This window comes from Lolium perenne, chromosome 3 (assembly GCF_019359855.2).
Source record: "Lolium perenne isolate Kyuss_39 chromosome 3, Kyuss_2.0, whole genome shotgun sequence".
Classification (NCBI taxonomy): Eukaryota; Viridiplantae; Streptophyta; class Magnoliopsida; order Poales; family Poaceae; genus Lolium; species Lolium perenne.
The window spans coordinates 28,963,993-28,973,217 of NC_067246.2; the positions used below are offsets into that span (position 1 = coordinate 28,963,993).

The following is a 9,225-nucleotide window of genomic DNA, read 5'->3' on the forward strand; positions in this document are numbered from 1 at the left end:
ATCCTCCAAATATTGCTGCAAAGGATTATTAGGAGCAAGAGCAATAGATGCAAGCTGTTCAACTCTAAAATCATCATTAGGCAATTCAGCTTCATAAGGAACTTTGGCAAATTTAGAGAAATTAAACTCATAAGATTCACCGGCAAATTTAGTCACAATTTTCTCTTTCTTGCAATTTATAATAGCTCCACAAGTATTTAGAAAAGGTCTACCAAAAATGATAGGACAAGTCTTACTAGCAGCAGAACCAAGTACCAAAAAGTCAGCAGGATATTTAATCTTACAACATAGAACTTCCACATCTCGAACAATACCAATAGGAGAGATAGTTTCTCTATTAGCTAGCCGAATAACCATATCAATATCTTCAAGTTCACAAGAACCAATTTCATGCATGATTTCCCTGTAAAGCTCATAAGGAATGGCACTAGAACTTGCACCAATGTCGCATAAACCATAATAACAATGATCATCAATTCTAACAGAGAGCATAGGAACACTGGCTTTCCTAGACTTACTAGGACGTGAAACAATATTAGAAGCATCTTCACAGAAAATGATGTGACCATCTTCTACATTTTCAGTCACAAGGTCTTTAACTATTGCAACAGCAGGTTCAACATTTATTTGCTCCTCAGGTTCTATGGGTTTCTTTGCACTTTTGTTAACCACGCTAGTTATAACATAATACTCCATTTTAGCAGGAAAAGGAATTTTTCAGTATAAGCTTCGGGAAGAATGTGATCAACAGTTTTAACTTCAATACATTTACCTATATGTGAATCAGTTTTATCTTTGTAAGGTTCATGATACTTATTAAAACTCTTCCTAGGCAATTCAAAATGAGAGGCAAAAGCTTTATAAAAATTTGCAACAACTTGAGAGTCAAGACCATAAGTAGCACTCATATTTCGAAATTTATCAGTATCCATAAAAGTTTCAATGCATTCATAATCATAATTTATACCTGACTCTCTACCTTTGTCGTTCTCCCATCCTTCAGTATTCTCCTGAATCCGATCAAGAAGGTCCCATTTAAACTATTCTTTGTTGCGCATGAATGATCCAGAACAAGTAGTATCCAGCAAGGTTTTATCTTGAAAAGAAAGTCTTGCATAGAAATTATCAATGATGATATTACCAGGAAGCTCATGAATGGGGCATTTGAGCATTAAAGACTTCAATCTCCCCCATGCTTGGGCAATACTCTCTCCATCATGTGGCCAGAAATTATATATGCGGTTTCGGTCTTTGTGAATTTCACTTGGAGGATAGAATTTAGAATAAAATAGAGGCATAATATCCTTCCAATCAAGAGAATTCCCATTCTTTAGCAGTTTATACCAATGTGCCGCTTTACCAGACAACGGCATAGAGAATAGTTTCTTCCTAACTTCATCCATAGAAATACCTGCACACTTGAATAACCCGCATAATTCATGTAAAAACAGTAAATGATCTCCAGGATGAACAGTTCCATCCCCTTCATAGCGGTTATCCACAACACGTTCAATAATTTTCATAGGTATTTTATATGGAATCACTTTCTCACCTGGCGCCTCATACACTACCTTTGCAGTAGTAGTAGATTTTCCAAATAGTAATTCAAGAGAAGATCTCTACATAATGAATTATAGCAGCAGGTAGAAATAAAAACAACACGTACAGTAAAAGTTTTTTTACCAATTCCACTTACCAATAGTGCTTCACTCCCCGGCAACGGTGCTAGAAAATAGTCTTGATGACCCACAAGTATAGGGGGTGTATCGTAGTACTTTCGATAAATAAGAGTGTCGAACCCAACGAGGAGCAGAAGGTGTTGACAAGCAGTTTCGATGAAGGATTCATTGTAAATGCTCACAGACAAATTTTCAGGAGGTTTTGATATAGCAGATAAATAAAATACAAGTAAGTAAAATGCGAGAATAATAATTTCAGCAAGTGGCCCAATCCTTTTTAGCACAAAGGACAAGCCGGTTTGTTTACTTATGATAACCAAACGCTCTTGAGGACACACGGGAATTTAGTCTAGTGCTTTCGCTTCATATAGTTGATTAATCTTCATTGTTTTGATAAGTGTTGTGTGGGTGAACCTATGCTAATGCACCGCCCTTCCTAGGACTAATACATACTTGTGATTAAACCCCTTGCAAGCATCCGCAAATTCAAGAAAGTAATTAAGATAAATCTAACCACAGCCTTAAACTCTGAGATCCTGCTATCCCTCATGCATCGATATACCAACGGGGGTTCAGGTTGCTGTCACTCCGGCAACCCCACAATTAGCAAATGAATACAAGATGCATTCCCCTAGGCCCATAAAGGTGAAGTGTCATGTAGTCGACGTTCACATGACACCACTAGAAGAATAACTCCACAACTTAAATATCAAACCATTAAATATTACTCAACATAGTTCACTACTAACATTTAGACTTCACCCATGTCCTCAAGAACTAAACGAACTACTCACAAGACAACATATGGAACATGATCAGAGGTGATATGATGATGGATAACAATCTAAACATAAACCTTGATTCAACGGTTTCACTCAATAGCATCAATAACAAGGAGTAATCAACACCGGGAGAGTTTCCCCTATGAAATACTCAAGATTCACCCCTAGATGTAACAGCGGAGACGAGTTGCAGCGGTGGAGATGACGGTGTCGGTGGTGGAGATGATGATGATGATGATGATTGTCGCGACCCCGGGAGGTAGTAGGCTAGACAAACCCAGACTACATCTGGCGTAAGCCTAACCCATACCTCGAGGGCCTTGCAGGGTGAGTTTCGGTAACACAACAGTGACTCTACGACTCAAAGAGTAATACAAGCTCATAACTGAGCAAAGAACCAAAGTATTACAAGCAGAGGTCACTGACCTGACATCTCATCAATCAACGGAAGCGAAGTTATGCTATTCTAAATAGCAAGATAGCAAAAGGCCTAAGAGGCCAGGAGCATAACGGCGACGTCCCAGCCCATAGATTCCAGGCTGCCACCTGGGAATCCCAAGCTACTCGTCGATGTCGACCTAGAAACCTTCATTTGTTGGAGCGACTTCGTCTGAAACAAAGCATGCAAAGCTGAGTACAGGGACTCAGCAAGACTTAGTACAACCTTTTAGCAAAGCTGGTATGCGAGGCTTTATGTGGAGCTTATTTTGCAAAAAGCCAGTTTTCCTTTGTGAAACAAGAGGGAGCAGATGCTCGTCTATTCAGATTATTTTAAAAGGGGATAAGAGAGCGATATCTCTAGCTCTACTGATCATCATATTGAATCCACCGAATCTTCATCATCAGCTGAACCTATCAACTAGGAGCACCCCCTCGATACCCTGAGGAGGGATCCTTAACACACATTGGTTCCAAGTTTTACGATTAGGTTCATGTTGTCTATGATCACAGAATCCATCACCAAGTCGTCCATAACCGTGGACACGGCTTTTCGAAAAGATTTACCCTGCAGACAACTTTACCCACACGCGCCGACCGACTCTTAACGCCACATGATTAACACACTTCCTTGGTGTGCCGGCAGAGGGTGGTCGACCAAAACCTTTCCCTTGCTTCGCCTATTCCATGAGTCAATCTAACTGGGGATCTCCGTCATCGTAGGTAGCCATTCTCCGAGGCGGTCCCGGTCATTGTGCGCAGAGGATCTAGTTCAATGCCTCCAGCATCCTTCACCCCGGCCACGCCCTGTATGATGCACCTTTGAAAACCTTTTCCACGCCTTCGCCATGCAGAATGCCAAATGGAACTCGCAAACTAATTGACTCATGGGTAAGCTAGGCAAGTTCGGGCCAAGGGGTTCCCATGGGCCCCGTGTGGCTGTACGCTCGGTCTTGGTTCCGAAGGCGAGAACCTCAGGTCCTAGTATCGGCGAGAACGAGTCAAATCACCACATCCCCATGTGGCGGCCCATCCAAGCCTTTAAGCATGTTTAATTATCATCACTGATCTTACCACGTCATCCTGCCATACTAGGTTCATTCGCAGCTCTGATTCATCAACCGGATGGATCAGAATTCGTCAACTAAGCATGGCTAAGCATATCCGATATAACAGCTCTAGCGATGCACACATAGCTCAAACCTAGTCTTGCTGGGAGCAGTGGATCAGGGTATTTAGGCTACAAGGACGGTAAATGCAACATACATAGGATAACTATACCTGCCGATAAAACATATTGGAAACGAATGCAATATGTAGAAACCAGAAGTAAAAGCATTTCGAAACCATAATATGAACCAGGCTAGGGCTTGCCTTTGTCCCTGACAAGCCGATATGGATCTTCGAAGATCTCATGCTTGACTTGTTCGTCGATGGACAAGTATTGATCTTCTGTGTTATCGATCTTCATCGTCTCGGGCATTTGCTCTATCGATCGCGAAGAAACAAACACCGGAAAGGTAAAAAAACAATCAACACATGGCATTGATGCAATGCGCATACAAGAATGATGACATGACATGTTAATGTTAATTAGGTACTGAACTAACCCTAAGACATCATCAATTTAATTGAGGTTCGACGGAATTAGGGTTAGCGATTCCGGAACCTTAGAGGGGTTGATTTAGTTCTTCTAAAACAACTAGGGTTCAAAGTTGCTTAACAATGCATGATTTTGTAACCAAAATGTAGATCTCATTTTTCTGAATTTTTTTGATATCTTATTTGCATTTTTCTGAATTTATATGAAATAGTTATGATTTTTTACAAGTTCCGACATTTTCTGGAAAAACGGAAAACTGCAGAACCCGAAATTAGTATTTTAAACTCTCTAAAAAGATCTCACGTATGCTGTTAGGAAACACTTAGCTTAGAACTTCAGTAGTGTTAGCTTTTGTACTGAAAACATGGATATAGAAACTAGTTCAAACATCAGGCTAAGCTGATTGTTTCCACCGCTGTAGCTGTGTAGGTATTGAAATAGAATTGACACTCTCAACACTAACATATTTTGCTGGTATTTGAATTTCGAATTGGCATATCCCAGTTTGCAAGAATTGCCACAACAAGAAAGGACTTTTTAGTGGGGATGGACATGACAGTACTGGATGTATTCTCAAGGTATTCGTACTGGTCCTTGACTAGGAGGAAATAAGAGATTTGCTGAAACTCCAGTTCAAAGACATGTACGTACAGGGACTATTGTTAGCACATCTCTCAAGTAGAATATACCTCAGGCCAAATCGATTAAACGATTCTTGTACCTAACACGTTGACAGACAGCAACGAACAAGACATTCGCTCACGCTTCAAACTGAAACAAAACTTCCTACTGTACTACAGCTCTCTACGGTCAATCACGGACTCCACGACTGAGTGCAGACGGGGACGAGGCCTGGAGCGCGTTGGATGCAGGTGAGCACGGCAAAGCAGATGGAGGCGAAGCCAGCCGCAAATGGTTGCCGGAGGCTTGCCGGCGGCAGGCCCGAGCAGCGGCGGACGGACGTGCACGACGCCGCGACGCTACAGAACGCGAGGGAGACCGTGGATGGGTCCGAGCGAACCAGAAGCTCACCAGGAGTACGCAGGTGGCGACGGCGAGGGCGGGGGAGGTCCGTAGCGCCGGCATCGGGCCGGTTGCCGGTGGCCGGACGCGGAGAAGAAGGGCCTAGCGGCGGCGATTCCGGCCGCCCCTCGTCGATTCCTTCGACTGAGAGGATCCTGGCGGCGAGGCGGAGCTCCAGGGACGCTCAGACGGGCTCGGGGAGGCTCGGAATGGCGGGGCGCGGCGGTTGCTGCCGGCCAGGGTTTCGGCCGAGCTGCGGGAGGAGAAGAGGAGAAGGCCAACGCGCGCGCGAGAGGATATGTACGAGGGAGTGAGGCCGTGGCGGTCTTATCCCGTTGGGGAAAGCGGCGTCGGCGGCGGGCATCCCCTCGCGGGATCGACGGCATCGGCAGGGACACGCACGTGTGTGCCTGGCTGGAGGTAGAAGACAACAGGCGAAATTTGTAAAAGGCCCCCTCGATTTTGGGGTTTTCTGGGCTGTTTTGCAACAACACAAATTTTTGCAAGATTTGGTGATCCAAATTTGTTTAGAACATTACCAAAAATATTCAGGGACCTTCCTATATATTTTAGAACGTTCGCACATTCTTGGTTTTGGAAATTTGAACACTTAGAATCAAAGTATGTAAGGACTTGCACACGTTAGAATTTCTAAATATTTCTTTAATGTTATTTTCTTAGGAAAAATACATGATGCAAATGATGCACAAACAACCCTAATCTAGGTTTAGCAAAACAGGGATGTTACAATGATCCCAATGAAGTCCAACTCGATGACGGTGACGATGGCGACGATTTCCCCCCTCCGGGAGGGAATTTCCCCGGCAGATTTCTGCCTGCCAGAGAGCTCTTTTCTCTCTGGTGTTTTCCACCTCGAGGAGGCGGCGATGACTATCCTCGATGTTCCTCCGCACCTTAGGGTTTCTGGGAGATGAAGTACGCGAAAGGGCGATGGCCGAGGAGGTCGTGGGCCCCCTCCCCACGTGGCGGCGCGCCGGCCCATGGGGAGGGCCCATGGCGGCCCTCCTCGGCCTCCCCTTTTGGCTGGCTCCGTCATCGGAAAAAATAGGAGCTTCGGTATATTTTCCGTCAATTGTTGATCTTCATAAATATTGTATCCTGACGGTGCTTTTTCTAGCAGGATTCTGACTCCGGTGAGTAATTCTCCAATAATCATGAAACATGCAAAATAGGTGAAATAACATAAGTATCATCTCTAAATATGAAATATATCAATGAATAACAGTAAATTATGATATAAAATAGTGATGCAAAATGGACGTATCAGTACCCGCACAAGAAAAACAACTCCAATTTCAGCTGAACCCTCGCGGCCACCTTCAGTGCCTTAATCCGGCCATGACTTGGCTCTCCCTGAGATCCCCCTATCTGACCGGCGATATACCTGGACAAACCGCCGCTCTCCACCCACCGTGATGCGGCTGGATCCGTCTTCTTCAATGATGTATGCGATCGTGCCTTCCCAGACTCGTCCCTCGCCTCTCGTCCCCGCGTCACCTTTGACCAGTTCCCCCTCCTTGCTTCTGCCTCCACCAAAATACCTGCCTCTAGCCACTTCACTTCGAAAACGCTTGTCTTCTCCACCCAGACTTCCTGCCCACCACCCTCCCTGCCTAGTCTCTGGTTCCCACCTATGGCGATGCCGCCGGCGGCATTGCTGCCCATGTAAAGCAGGTTCGATGCTAAAACCTAGAAAAAAAATCCACAAATTCATTACTCGGGACGATAATAACTCAAGTTTATCATTGATCTACTCAATTTTATGGAAGAATCTCGTGATCTTTCAGGAGACGAGTTGGCGCTTCGCATCGATGCCCGTGCCGCCCTGGAGCTCTCTTCCGTTTCGCAAGCGGGCTTCTGGAAACAACATGGAAACTTTAGGGCGGTCCGTGAGGGAGATGAGAACACGTGTTTCTTCCACGCCATGGCCTCGCAGTGCCGGCGACGCAATCAGATCCGCTGCCTTGACATCAGCGGGGACTGCTTCGTCTCCTACCAAGCCAAAGCTGACGCGTGCTGTCTACTGTTGGCTTCTTTTCCTGTAGACAGTGTTGGGCCTCCAAGAGCAGAGGTTTGTAGAACAGCAGCAAGTTTTCCCTTAAGTGAATCACCCAAGGTTTATCGAACTCAGGGAGGAAGAGGTCAAAGATATCCCTCTCAAGCAACCCTGCAATCACGATACAAGAAGTCTCTTATGTCCCCAACACACCTAATACACTTGTCAGATGTATAGGTGAACTAGTTCGGCGAAGAGATAGTAAAATGCAAGTGATATGGATGAATATGAGTGGTAATAGCAATCTGAAATAAATATGGCAGCAAGTAAACATGTAACAGAACTTGTTGGAAATGGTGTTTCAATGCTTAGAAACAAGGCCTAGGGATCATACTTTCACTAGTGGACACTCTCAACATTGCAATCATAAAAGAATATAAATAAGCACTTCACTATGCTATTCTGAATTACTCTCTGGCAAGATAACGAACACTAATTCATCATGTAGGCAAACCTTAAAGATGTATTCCCAAGTACTAATAAACACCCCACGCTGTCACTGTGAGCATTCATAGGAGGTACTAACACACCACAATTTCATAGAGACATCCAACTCAAATCATAACTTAGTGAACAAGTATTCTGTGAAATATAGCCTAAGAGACCCACACGGTGCACACACTGTCACCTTTACACACGTGGGACAAGGAGTCTCCGGAGATCACATAAGTAAAATCCACTTGAATAGCATAACGACATCTAGATTACAAAGCTCATCATATGGATCTCAATCATGTAAGGCAGCTCATGAGATCATTGTATTGAAGTACATGGGAGAGAGATTAACCACATAGCTACCGGTACAGCCCTTAGCCTCGGGGGAGAACTACTCCCTCCTCATCATGGAGACAGCAGCGGTGATGAAGATGGCGGTGATGTCGATGGAGATGCCTTCCGGGGGCAATTCCCCGTCCCGGCGGCGTGCCGGAACAGAGACTTATGTCCCCTGAATCTTGGCTTCGCGATGGCGGTGGCTCTGGAAGGTTTCTCGTACCGTGGCTCATTTTTCTAGGGTTTTCGCGACGGAGTCCTTAAGTAGGCGGAAGGGCAGCCTCGGAGGGGCCCTGGTGGAGCCACACCATAGGGGGGCGTGCCCACCCCCTTGGCCGCGCCGCCCTGGCGTGTGGGCCCCCTGGCTCCCCTCTGGTCTCTCTTCGGTGTTCTGGAAGCTTCGTGGAAATATAAGATCGTGGGCGTTGATTTCGTCCAATTCCGAGAATATTTCCTTTGTAGGATTTCTGAAACCAAAAACAGCAGAATACAGGAACTGGCACTTCGGCATCTCGTTAATAGGTTAGTTCCGGAAAATGCATCAAAACGATATAAAGTGTGAACAAAACATGTAGGTATTGTCTTAAAACAAGCATGGAACATCAGAAATTTTAGATACGTTGGAGACGTATCAACGCGCTCCACTCGTTCTACGCCGAGCTTCTGGGCCTTGCTCAGGCCACGTCCTGGGCTTTCGACATCGACGCCCTGTACGTTGGTGTCCCCCAAGCTGGATGGGCCGAAAAAATTATTGGCCCATTTGGCGAGTGTGGTGACCCAGCGTACCACTGCATGGTGTAGTACACAAGTCGTTGACATAACACAAGTAAAACACCGTTCCACTCATATTAC

At 45.1% G+C, this 9,225-nt stretch overlaps 1 long non-coding RNA gene across 1 annotated transcript; it reads right to left on the reverse strand.

Annotated features, from left to right (window-relative positions):
• Window positions 1-3,947: 3,947 nt before the first annotated feature.
• LOC139838385 (uncharacterized) lies at window positions 3,948-6,082 on the reverse strand. The gene is made up of 2 exons (XR_011754702.1): window positions 5,535-6,082; window positions 3,948-4,387 (listed from the first exon to the last, which is right to left on the reverse strand). It is a non-coding gene; the product is annotated as an uncharacterized lncRNA (long non-coding RNA).
• Window positions 6,083-9,225: the final 3,143 nt, after the last annotated feature.